General features: G+C 37.0%; 1 long non-coding RNA gene across 1 annotated transcript; it reads right to left on the bottom strand.

Annotated features, from left to right (window-relative positions):
* Positions 1-1,155: 1,155 nt before the first annotated feature.
* Positions 1,156-11,120, bottom strand: LOC115419113 (uncharacterized). The gene is made up of 3 exons (XR_003935405.1): positions 11,015-11,120; positions 2,852-3,001; positions 1,156-1,235 (listed from the first exon to the last, which is right to left on the bottom strand). It is a non-coding gene; the product is annotated as an uncharacterized LOC115419113 (long non-coding RNA).
* Between the last annotated feature and the right edge of the window lie 406 nt (positions 11,121-11,526).

Raw genomic sequence — 11,526 nt, 5'->3', positions numbered from 1 at the left:
AAATTACTGATGTGACTCTGGTCAACAGTGACTAATACTCTTTACCTCCAGTATTATATGTCAATATATGATTAAAGAGCATCTCATCTGCATGACAGGACCTGTTGTACAACAAAGGGGGATGCTTTATATGGAGTTTTTTTTATTTGTGAGGTTTGTATAATTGTTGCCCCACCCCCCAAAGGGGAGGCAAGGGGTACTGTTTTTGTTTTGTTTTGTTTTTTTCTTTATTAATTTGCTTGTTTGTTAACACTCTAGCAGCAAAACTATAGGTTGAATTCATACCATATTGGGTTTATGGGTTGCCAGTGACCCAAAATAGATCTGATTACATTTTGGGCACAGTAGGTCAAAGTAAAAAAAATTATGAATTTTCAAGATCCTTTTTTTCCCCATTTACTTATAATGGGTGACATTTCAAATGTTCGTAGCAGCAAAACTGTTGGTTGAATTCATACCAAACTCAGTTTATAGATTGCCAGGGACCCAGAATAGATGTGGTTATATTTTGGTAAAAGTAGGTCAAAGTTCAAATTTTTTAGGAATTTTTAAAATGTTTCTCTTCTCCTATTTACTTATAATGGGTGACATTTCAAATGTCTATAAAAACAAACATTTTGTGTCAATTTACTTCAAACTTGGCAAATATATAGAGGCAATTAATATGCTGACATCGCCACATGCATAGACATGATGACATAAACTGGACTGATGCCAAAATAAGACACAATACGTGCGAGGGGCGGGGTTTGTTGTGGCTGGCACCACTTGTTATTAATAAGACTGAAAAAAACCTGCACCACTATGCATTTACAAGCACTTAAATATACACTTGATAGCAGTTAGCTTTGCTTTGAATTAGAATTAGGTAATTACCATATCATAATGCCATAACATCATATATAACATTGATAAAGGGGAGCTGTGAGGATGTTAACATATATAAGTTAATGTCTCTACCTTCACAACCACACAGTTAATGAAACACTGAGTTTACTGCGATATCTGCAGGTACAGATGAAGGAAGTGTCTTTTTTCTTTAATGAAAGGACTATCCTTAAAGCCTATTCATGGGGTTGGTATACCCTGTGACTGACCTCCAGTCAGATGGAAATGAACCACCCATGTCTATGTTTGATGTGGTGCATTCACTTACCAGAAGAAAAGTCTGTTCAAATTTACCAACATCATTCCCCAGATATGAGGTCAATCGCAGGTTCACCACTTATAGAGAACTGTTGATAGGTAGAAAAAATATTCTTTACTGTAGCTGTCACACATCATCCATCTGATCGTCTTTTGCAGTGTTAGTTTTCTAAATTGTTCTTTTTGTTGACTATAGACTGTATCAATTACAGTAAAACAATGTTATTTGCAATAACATAAGATTTAAGTTGGTTAAATCTGGTAGGGTATTCATAAGTGTACTTTTTTTTTTTTTTTTAAGTATACATGTTTTATTATAATTTTATCAACAATAAGCACTTATACATTTGATTTATATTTTCCATTGTTTAGCTAATTGGTAGATGTCTTTGCTGCCATGTGGCTCCATGTATTAAACTCAGTTAAATGTGGCACTAAAGGGCTTTTAATGTTGGTTTGACTACACCATGGGTGTCAAACACATTTTAGTTCAGTAGTCAATATGATCTCAAGAGGGCCGTACCAGTAAAATAATAACACAATAACCTATAAATTATGACAACTCCAAATTTTTCTTTGTTTTTGTACAAAAAGGTTAAATTACACAAGCATGTTTACAATTACAAACTATTGTTACACAAAAAACTGTGAATAACCTAAACAACCATGTTCACCTTGAAATTTCTTAATAACAATATTCTGCCTCACTGTAGCATTTACACTTAAAACTCACAGATCGCAGTGGACGTACAACGGCACAACACATTTAGTAATACACATAATATTGTTAAAATTGCTATTATTTTTCAGGTTGTTCATAGAGTATGTGAAAGGACAGTTTGTAAATGTGAATATTTTGATAGTGTGATTTGGATTTTGCAATTTTTCACTTTAAAACAAAAAGAAAAATTTGGGGTTGTCATTATTTATGTTTTTTTTTGTTATTACTTTACTGGTCTGACCTACTGGAGATCACATGGGGCAGTATGTGGCCCCTGAACTAGAAGTTTCACACCCTTTACTGTTAATATCATCGTTGTGATTTTTACATTTAAAAATTCATCCCACAGACCAGAATAGACCCTTTGGCGGGCCGGTTTTGGCCCACGGACCTTGAGAATCTCTAACACAGAAGGAGGCAGACCCATAAAAAAGCAACAAACAAAGGATGGTTTTTAAAATGAATGTCCTCAAAAATGCATAAATGAAGGGATCAGTATCACAGTGATTTATCCATCTGTAATGACTGTTAAATTAATCAGAGGTGACTATTCTGATTAACATAAGAGTCATCATTTATCTGCTCACAGGCTTCCCAAGTTTGATTAAATCTGCAGCTTCTCTTCTGCCCAGCTGGTCTTTTACATTATTGAGCAAACCGACTGGGAAAGGCCTCACTGAGCGAACAACAGCCTTTAATTTCATTGTGTTCTGTCATGTTACTGGAGGTCAAGTCTGCAAGAAACTTACTTTATGAACTGGAGTGAATGTTTTAGCTTTCACCTGCTTCTCTACATCTCTGTTGTCTTTGGGAATGTTTCACAAATCAGTTCAGTGTGTCTGTTCGTCTGCCTTTCTGCCCTTCCCACAGCCATTTGCATGTGCTCACACCCACACACTCCACTCCTTTTTTTTTTCTATCAGTGATGAGATACGAAGATCACATACAAGAGTCTCTCTGCGCCCCCTCACCCCTAATACCCACCTGCTTTCTCTCTCCACTTGATGTGAGGAGTCGGCGGCTGGCAGCGAGGAAATTTTCTCTGAGACTGGGCTGATGCCAGAGATGCCTTCAAGTCTTCAAGTTTTACCACAGCAGCCCATTAGGTCATACATTTATTACTACTGACAGACTCTGGAGACCAAAAGATATGAAAAAATGAAAAAAAAAAATCAGTGATGCCACCAGTGGAATTCTTTCAGAGAATCAAATAGGCAGAATATAGTAAGAAAAGACAAAATATGAGACATTTTAACAAAAAAAAAAAAAGGTGCATGTACAGGAAACCAAACCAGCCACAATTGTGATTAAGCTATGGCAAAGTTTAAGCAACTAAAGTCAGATGACACAATTGTTTTAAAGGTATGTTACTTGCAGTACCAGTGTTGCTTCTAAGGTTGCAATAGAAACAACACAAGCAGCTCATTATTTTTAATTAGCACTGTCTTTTTTCATTTACAATTGGCCTTTAACAATGCCCGTGTCAACAACTGTTTGTGTGCCTAATAAGGTGTAAATGACCTGCTTGTCATCCTTTTAAAAGCAGAAAAGAGTCTCAGATGTTTTAAACACATCGATGTTGGATGACCTGTCAACCACTGGGGTCCAGGCTGAATTATCTCCACAGCTCCTCCAGTGATTATTACTGTCACAGTTCAGGCGAGGAGACACGACTTTACATTTTATGACACATGTTGCATAGACAGACAGACAGACAGACAGACAGACAGACAGACAGACAGACAGACAGACAGACAGACAGACAGACAGACAGATAGATAGATAGATAGATAGATAGATAGATAGATAGATAGATAGATAGATAGATAGATAGATAGATAGATAGATAGATAGATAGATAGATAGATAGATAGATAGATAGATAGATAGATAGATAGATAGATAGATGGGGGGGTACAGATGCATGCATGGTGCTTTTTGTGTAGTTTTGGTTTCATTTCTTGTGAAATATCAGTCAAACTATTGGATCAGTTGGAATGATGTTTGGTACAGATACCTATGGTAGCAACTTCTGAAACATTTATCTAGTGCTATCCACAGGCTGACATGCACGGTTTTTACTGCCTCAGCTTCCAAGGCTACGTTCAGACAGCAGTTCTTGATGCACAATTCAGATTTTTTGGTGAAATTAGATTTTTTTTGCGTGCTCGTTCATATTACACATTAAATGCGACTTCTATCAGTTTTGAGTATGACCTGAATGTGACCCTGAAGTGACATGCACGAAAGAGGCCCTGACTTAATACGTGACCACGCACTGTGTTTATGGAAGTAAGTATGTTTTTCCAGCCGCTTCCTCTCCTGGGACACAGAATTGTGACAGTTGTCACAATTCAATGACGAAAAGGTCAGATAAATGCGACCTGGCCATTCAGACTGATGTTGCATTATAAAATATCAGATACGTATCGAATATAGGTCCACATCTGAAAGTGGCCTGGGTTGGCTTTGAAAAAAGCTGATTTGAGGTGTTCAAACTGTCTTTAACAGATCGGATACAGGTATGATATGGGCAAAAAAGTCGAATTTGGGCCACATTTGCTTGCAGTCTGAACGTAGCCTAAGAGATTCCCCTTGTATTGAACTGTAATCTACTGTATGTGGTACCATCCATCCATCAGCATCATTAAATGAACATTTGCTTAATACTGTTGTTTGTACCATTTTATAATAAGGCACATATTCACTCTTAAGTTGTTGTTTATTATCAGACAAAGTGATAATGTACATGTCTTTATCTGTCATTTTAATCCTATGACCCCAAACATCTCATATTTGATGAGTTTTGAAGCCCTCTATATGATCAGTGTGATATTTTTTTTTTCTTGAAAAAACCTGATGTATACAATTAGATACATGCAATACACAGATAATCCACCAGGGAGGGGGAATTTGTTCACCAGAGGCCTTTCCAGGGACACTACAAGACTGTCAATTGTCAAGATTGGTTAATGAGGAAAAAGGCAGAACTTTGCCAGTTTTGAGAACAAATTACCAATTTGTTAGACAGGTTTGTGCTATATTATTTTTTTGTTTGTTCAAAAATTATATTTGGGCATTGAGACCTGATGTATCAAATATGATGCAAAATTGAAACTCATACATGGAAATTTATATTTGAAAAAAATGTTTTTTTGGTTGTTCAGACGGACCAGTTTCAAAGAACTGGAATTTTCTGTCAATGATTTAATGGTCCAGGCTTTACAGGGTTAAAACACTTACATGGATAATGTTTGTGGCACAACTACTATAGGCCATATCCACAAAAAGGAATGCATGGTATTTACAGAAACAAAACCAGTGCAAATGATTAAAATATTGTGCATGATGCACAAAGCACCTACAAAGGATGTGATTCATTGCTAACAGTGCTGCCACCCAAATAGCACCAATGGAATTTATCTGCATTTACATGGAAAGAGAGTTGGTTTCATTGTGGAGAGCTCAGCTTGAGCACGTCCCTCCTATTTAAAGACACACAGTTTGAGGGTTTTGTTTTTCTCTTAAGTGCTAAAAAATGCAGAGAAACACCTGAAAAAGCAAGAGTAAGTTGAACTCAAGTGCAAAAAAAAAAAATTATGGCCATGTTTGTACCAGCATATCATTATGGCAAAAGCTCTTGTGAATAGGTGCATGCGGCAGAACAGATTTTGTACAAATACTGCACATAAAAAAATATTTTAAATTGCTCAACACTGTTGTTTGTAACAGTATTGAGCAATTTATGCAAATAGCAGGCACATCGGTGCTCCATTCAATAACACATTTATTTTACAGAGTGATTCTGGAACTTACCAGTTGAGTTTTAAAAAGTGTATAAAAAGTATATATTACAAATGTAAATATGGATGGGGGTTACACATATGTCTCTAATCTGATTAAAGTAACACAACTTCTTCTACATGACCCCAAACATTGCTTCTACTTTTTCTGCTTTTCTCTGCCTCTTCATTGCAGCAAAGTTCTGCATTGCCAACTTGAAATCCAATATAGGCAATGTCTTCTTTTCATACACATACAAAATCATTTCCAACTATAACAACTGTAACTTCTACTACAGGAAATAAAGACGAATAATTAACAGGATGTTGACAGAACCCTGTCTTGGTGGCTATAGTGTCATAAATGTGTCGGGGAGTGACCTTTAACAGTAAGAAGCTTTTTTCTTACTTGGTTAATTCATAATGTGACAGAGATGGAAGCCATTATATAAAGTATGTGGACGCATGTATTTGACATATGAGCCCAGTTGAAGCTGCAAAAGAAATATATCAAAGATTATATAAAGCGATTCCCATCAGGGTTTACACCTTCCAGCACTGATATGCAGAAGCTCACGGGTCAACTGTGATAAATGTTTAACACTAGAGATTATGAAGTAGTCGGTTCAATGATAAGTACTGTTTTCATCCTAAATTACTTTATTCTATTTCCTAAGAGCCTCACCTGATTATACAGCATGGGCTGCATAAATCAGCCAGTTAATCACTGTTTTCATGGCTGACCTGCACACACACATTGGTGGGATCCTGATCCTCTGCTGGTCTTCCACATGGGGTACTGGACACGGGGCAGGTCCATTCTATTAATACTTGCCTTGTGTCTGATGCAGGTCAAAGACTCAGCTGAATGGGAGTTCAGTGTTCCATTATAGTTTGGCCCTCTTGTATTAAAATGTATAAATGTCCACTGACCCCACTGATGAAGAAGAAAATTAATCACAAAACAACTATTTATTAATCCAGACAATATTGGACAGGAGCACATTCAGTGACAGACTGATTCCACCCAAATGCACCAGTGAACCACACAGGAAATCATCCCTTCCATGTGGTCATCAGACTGTTTAACTCCACCTTATAACCACAGAATTATACTTACACACAACTATATTTTTGCACACTTATTATATATATATGTATGTCTTTAATTATCATATTGATCATATATTGTCTACTACATATCGTACAAATTGCTAGTTTGTATCTTAATAGACTGTTTTAATATATATACATATATTCATAGCTGTATATACAGGGTGGGGAAGCAAAATTTACAATGAACATTTAGTTATTTTTTCTCAGCAGGCACTACGTCAATTGTTTTGAAACCAAACATATATTGATGTCATAATCATACCTAACACTATTATCCATACCTTTTCAGAAACTTTTGCCCATATGAGTAATCAGGAACGCAAACGTCAAAGAGTGTGTGATTTGCTGAATGCACTCGTCACACCAAAGGAGATTTCAAAAATAGTTGGAGTGTCCATAAAGAATGTTTATAATGGAAAGAAGAGAATGACTATGAGCAAAACTATTACAAGAAAGTCTGGAAGATACTATTAAAGAAGAATGGGAGAAGTTGTCACCCGAATATTTGAGGAACACTTGCGCAAGTTTCAGGAAGCGTGTGAAGGCAGTTATTGAGAAAGAAGGAGGACACATAGAATAAAAACATTTTCTATTATGTCAATTTTCTTGTGGCAAATAAATTCTCATGACTTTCGATAAACTAATTGGTCATACACTGTCTTTCAATCCCTGCCTCAAAATATTGTAAATTTTGCTTCCCCACCCTGTATGTTTGTACAGTTAGAGCTTTATATATATGCGTATATTTAGGTATTATTCTTTTTCTGTTGTATTGACAATATCTTTCCTGCTACTTTTTATTATACTTGAATGGAGCAACTGTAACACCCAACAAGGGGTGCCAGGCACAACAAACCCCACCCCTTGCACATATTGTAGCATATTTTGGCATCAGTCCAGCTGATGTCATCATGTCTATGCGTGTGTTGATGTCAGCATATCAGTTGCCTCTATATATCTGCCAGGTTTGAAGTAAATTGAAACAAACTGATGTATTTGTAGACATTTGAACTTTTGCCCATGTATTCTGGGTCTCTGGCAATCTATAACCCCAATTTGGTATGAATTCAATCAATAGTTTTGTTGCCACAGACATGTGAAATTTCACCCATTATAAGTAAATGGGAAAAAAAAAAAAGATTTAAAAAAATTCATAAAAAATTTGAACTTTGACCTACTGTTCCCAAAATGGAATCATATGTATTCTGGGTCACTGGCGATCTATAAACCCAGTTTAGTTTGAATTGAAGCAATAGTTTTGCTGCTAGAGTGTTGACAAACAAACAAACAAACTGAACCAAAAACAATACCCCTTGCCTACCCTTCGGGGGGCAGAGTAATAATTTCCCCCAGGGACTAATTAAGTATTCTGATTCTGATTTCTGCAGGCTGAGGGGGAAAATCAGGCCTTCACATAATCATTGTTATCTGCAGCTAAATGTTTTATGCAGGTGTCCAGCTGTAAATCACTGTCTGGAGTTTGAAGTTTGACAGAACACAGCACATTGTGAGCAATAGCATTTTGATGAGTGTTTTGCCCCCATGAATGTGTCCTCTGTGAGGGAACATGAAACTGCATCAGGGGGCCGATGGCGTCCTGTGGAGGATGTTCATAAGTTGCTTGTTTCATGTGGCAGTTCGGAGCTCCAACAACTGTAAACGTTGTTGGAGGCAGATGGAAAATGCAAAGGATGTAACAGGCTTAAATTCAAGCCGGAAAGCAAAGGAGAGAGGGGCACGCTATCCAGTTTGCCTATGACAGGCAGAAAAAAAATGATCCAGGAGGGAAATGGAATGGAGAAAGTGTGAGGCAAATTTCCTAGCGGGATGATTGTGGTAAATGATAGACAGCTGCAGGGGTTGGATGAGCCGCCGTGATAAACGATACATAATCTGCGGCACATGAAAATCATGGAGCCAATTGATTGACAGATGGGCCAATTGGTGGCTCAGGAGTGGAGAAGGCAGGCTACAAGTCATGACTAAGTCAGAGTCCATCATTACAGTTTCCGATTTATTTGTCAGAGATAAATCTGTGTGCTCAGTGTGACAGACAGAGTGGGCTATGTGCAGCGCTCACCCTGCACTAACTCTGTGGTGTCCAAACAGGTCTGACTGTTATGGATTATTCAACATATACAGCATTTTGTAATTCTAATAAGACAGAAACAATCCTCTCAACCACACAAAGCGAACCGCCTTCAAGGTAACACATAATATGATCAACCCTGCATTCTATTGAATTGTGAATAGACATCTTTTAACAATTAGATACCTTTTTATTGCGTGTAATAGAAGAACCATTTCACAGTCAAGACTAATGTACCAGATAAAGACTTTATGGCTCTAGAGATTTTTCATATTAAACTGACCTGTCTGAGACAAAAGTGGAAAAAGGAAGCAATTCATAGTCCACTTTTACATGAGTCTGCTGTTGAAGCTCAATTTAGCATTTATTCACTCTACATTTGTACAATAATCACACAGTTTGTATTTCATATTAGTTTGGTGGTTTACAGAAACTGGTGGTTGCACATTGTACCATACTGAAATGTATCCATAAATTTGCTTTATATTGAAATACTGTGTTAGAGGTGACATATATGAACATTGCAGTACCTTTCATATACTGTACACTTATGTTGTCTCCAAGGGGCAAGGACCTCAGCTCCAAAATAAAAACAATGCAGAGGTATCTCAATGTTAGCTTTCATTCAATGTCATGTGCAACTATAAGCAGATATGTGAATAATATGTAAATAAACGAGTAATACAAATAAATAGAGGATTCTCTTTTATATTTCTTGTTCACTCTTGAATGTTTCTGCCTGTCTTTTTCCACTTTATTTTTTGTATTTTTTGCTGCTGTTACCACTGCAATTCCCCCACAGTGAGATCAATAAAGTCATATGTTATCTAATTTTATCTTTTGTCTTTGACAACCACTAGTGGGGGCTCCAAAAAGCCCTGGTTCACACAGACTAACATTAACTTCTCTAAAATGGTTAATGCTAATTGTTTTTCCAGGGCTCATTCTCTAAGAAGTGATCTGGTGATCCATCTTCTTCTCTTACATTAAAAAGCTGTAGGTTCAAGCAGAAGGCTTTGACGTCTGTTGTGTCTGGCTTTGATTGACAGCTCCCTTGACCACTGAGTTGGACTTTCAGAGCTTTGGTTCATTTAATAAAATAGACTTTTCCCTGACAAACAGCTCCACTGTGTTTGTGGTTAATAGGTTACATGAACAAGACCAGATCAGTAAGCTAATGTTTAGCATTAGCTCACCTCTGACCCCTTGGGCTCCTGCAGTTCCACCTCTTTTGTCCAAATATGGTCACTTCTGGCTTTGCAAAGATAACATGGCAACAGACAAATCACAAACTACTGGTCTGAAAACAGGAGAAACTAGTGGGTAATGTGACGGCTCCTCCATCAGCTAATGTTATCCAGTCTATGATTGTCTCTGATGTTTAAACCGGTCCAAACCAGGTGAAATGAAATGACACATTACATGAATAAAAATGTATGTTTTGATTTTTGCACATAAGTCAATAAAATACATAAATTACCCCTCTTCATTTATAAATATTTGTTGTATATATTTATATATTTGTATAATAAATGTTACCAGAGTTCTTATTTTCCTATATTTGAGTAAAGAAAGGGTGTACTTTTACCACTTGTGCAAAATTTTACCCATTGTTCTTGTCTAAAAATGGACCTGCTTTGCATTGGACTTCCTAATTGGCAAAATAAACACATCGCACAGCAGGAAAAAGTTTAATATAATAGAATCCAAAACAACTACTCAGGCTGTATTTATTGGAAAGTTGCTGTATTTTTCCTGCAATTATAAGAGCAAAAATGTTGCAACTCTGCAACATTAAGCAAATATTCGGTTATTTTAAACTTTTTTCCCCTCTTCATATAAACAGCTGTGGTTATTGCTGTACAAACAAAACAAGCAGTTCATTCTGAGTCGTTAATCAAGTGAAGCCTGCGGTAGCAGTATCATCCATCATTTACCATAACTACACTTCCTGGTTAGTTACTGAGTAAGAGTTTATATGAACTTGACATGATGAATAAAATTATTATTTACAGTGTTTGTGGAGTGAATGTATTTCACAGGCTTGTAGGATGTTTGATGATACATCCTGTTTGTGCACTAAATAACATCTCAAACAGCAGAAAAAATCCCATTGTATGGCTGATAAAAGACTGTTGCCACTGTGAGTAATTGCCTCACCTTCTCCAAACGTTCCTGCCCAAAAGGTGAGCCTGATCCTTATCGAAGACAAGAAGGAAGAGGAAACTCTGGTGCCGTTCTTCTGGGCGACTTGCTCTGTTATTTGATTCCGGTGGAAGGAGTAAATGAGCTGTGAAGGTGAGGCAGGAAAAGAGAGGATTGACACATTTCTAGCCATGGAAATGTGTTTACACTAAAACAGCCCTTACATAACTCAGCAGCTGGGTAGTCCTGGCAATACACATGCACGATCACACAAACAAGCACATGCACCTTCCTAGCAGATGGAGACTTCATTATTCCAGAGGAGAAACAAGCCTTTGTTTAGAGCCCAGGCGATGCCAATTCAGGCAGTGGAGGACTGGCAGTCTATTTCTATGGGTAAATTAACTAGTATGTGTCACGTGATCTATCCTTTGTGACAATCTAGAATCTCATGGACGTGATCACAGGTACATGGGATTATTATGATTATTCTCTCATTGTGTTTCTTCTGACTGAACAAAGCTGAA

Source organism: Sphaeramia orbicularis, chromosome 1 (genome assembly GCF_902148855.1).
Source record: "Sphaeramia orbicularis chromosome 1, fSphaOr1.1, whole genome shotgun sequence".
Lineage (NCBI taxonomy): Eukaryota > Metazoa > Chordata > Actinopteri > Kurtiformes > Apogonidae > Sphaeramia > Sphaeramia orbicularis.
This window is presented reverse-complemented; position numbering and strand designations above follow the sequence as displayed.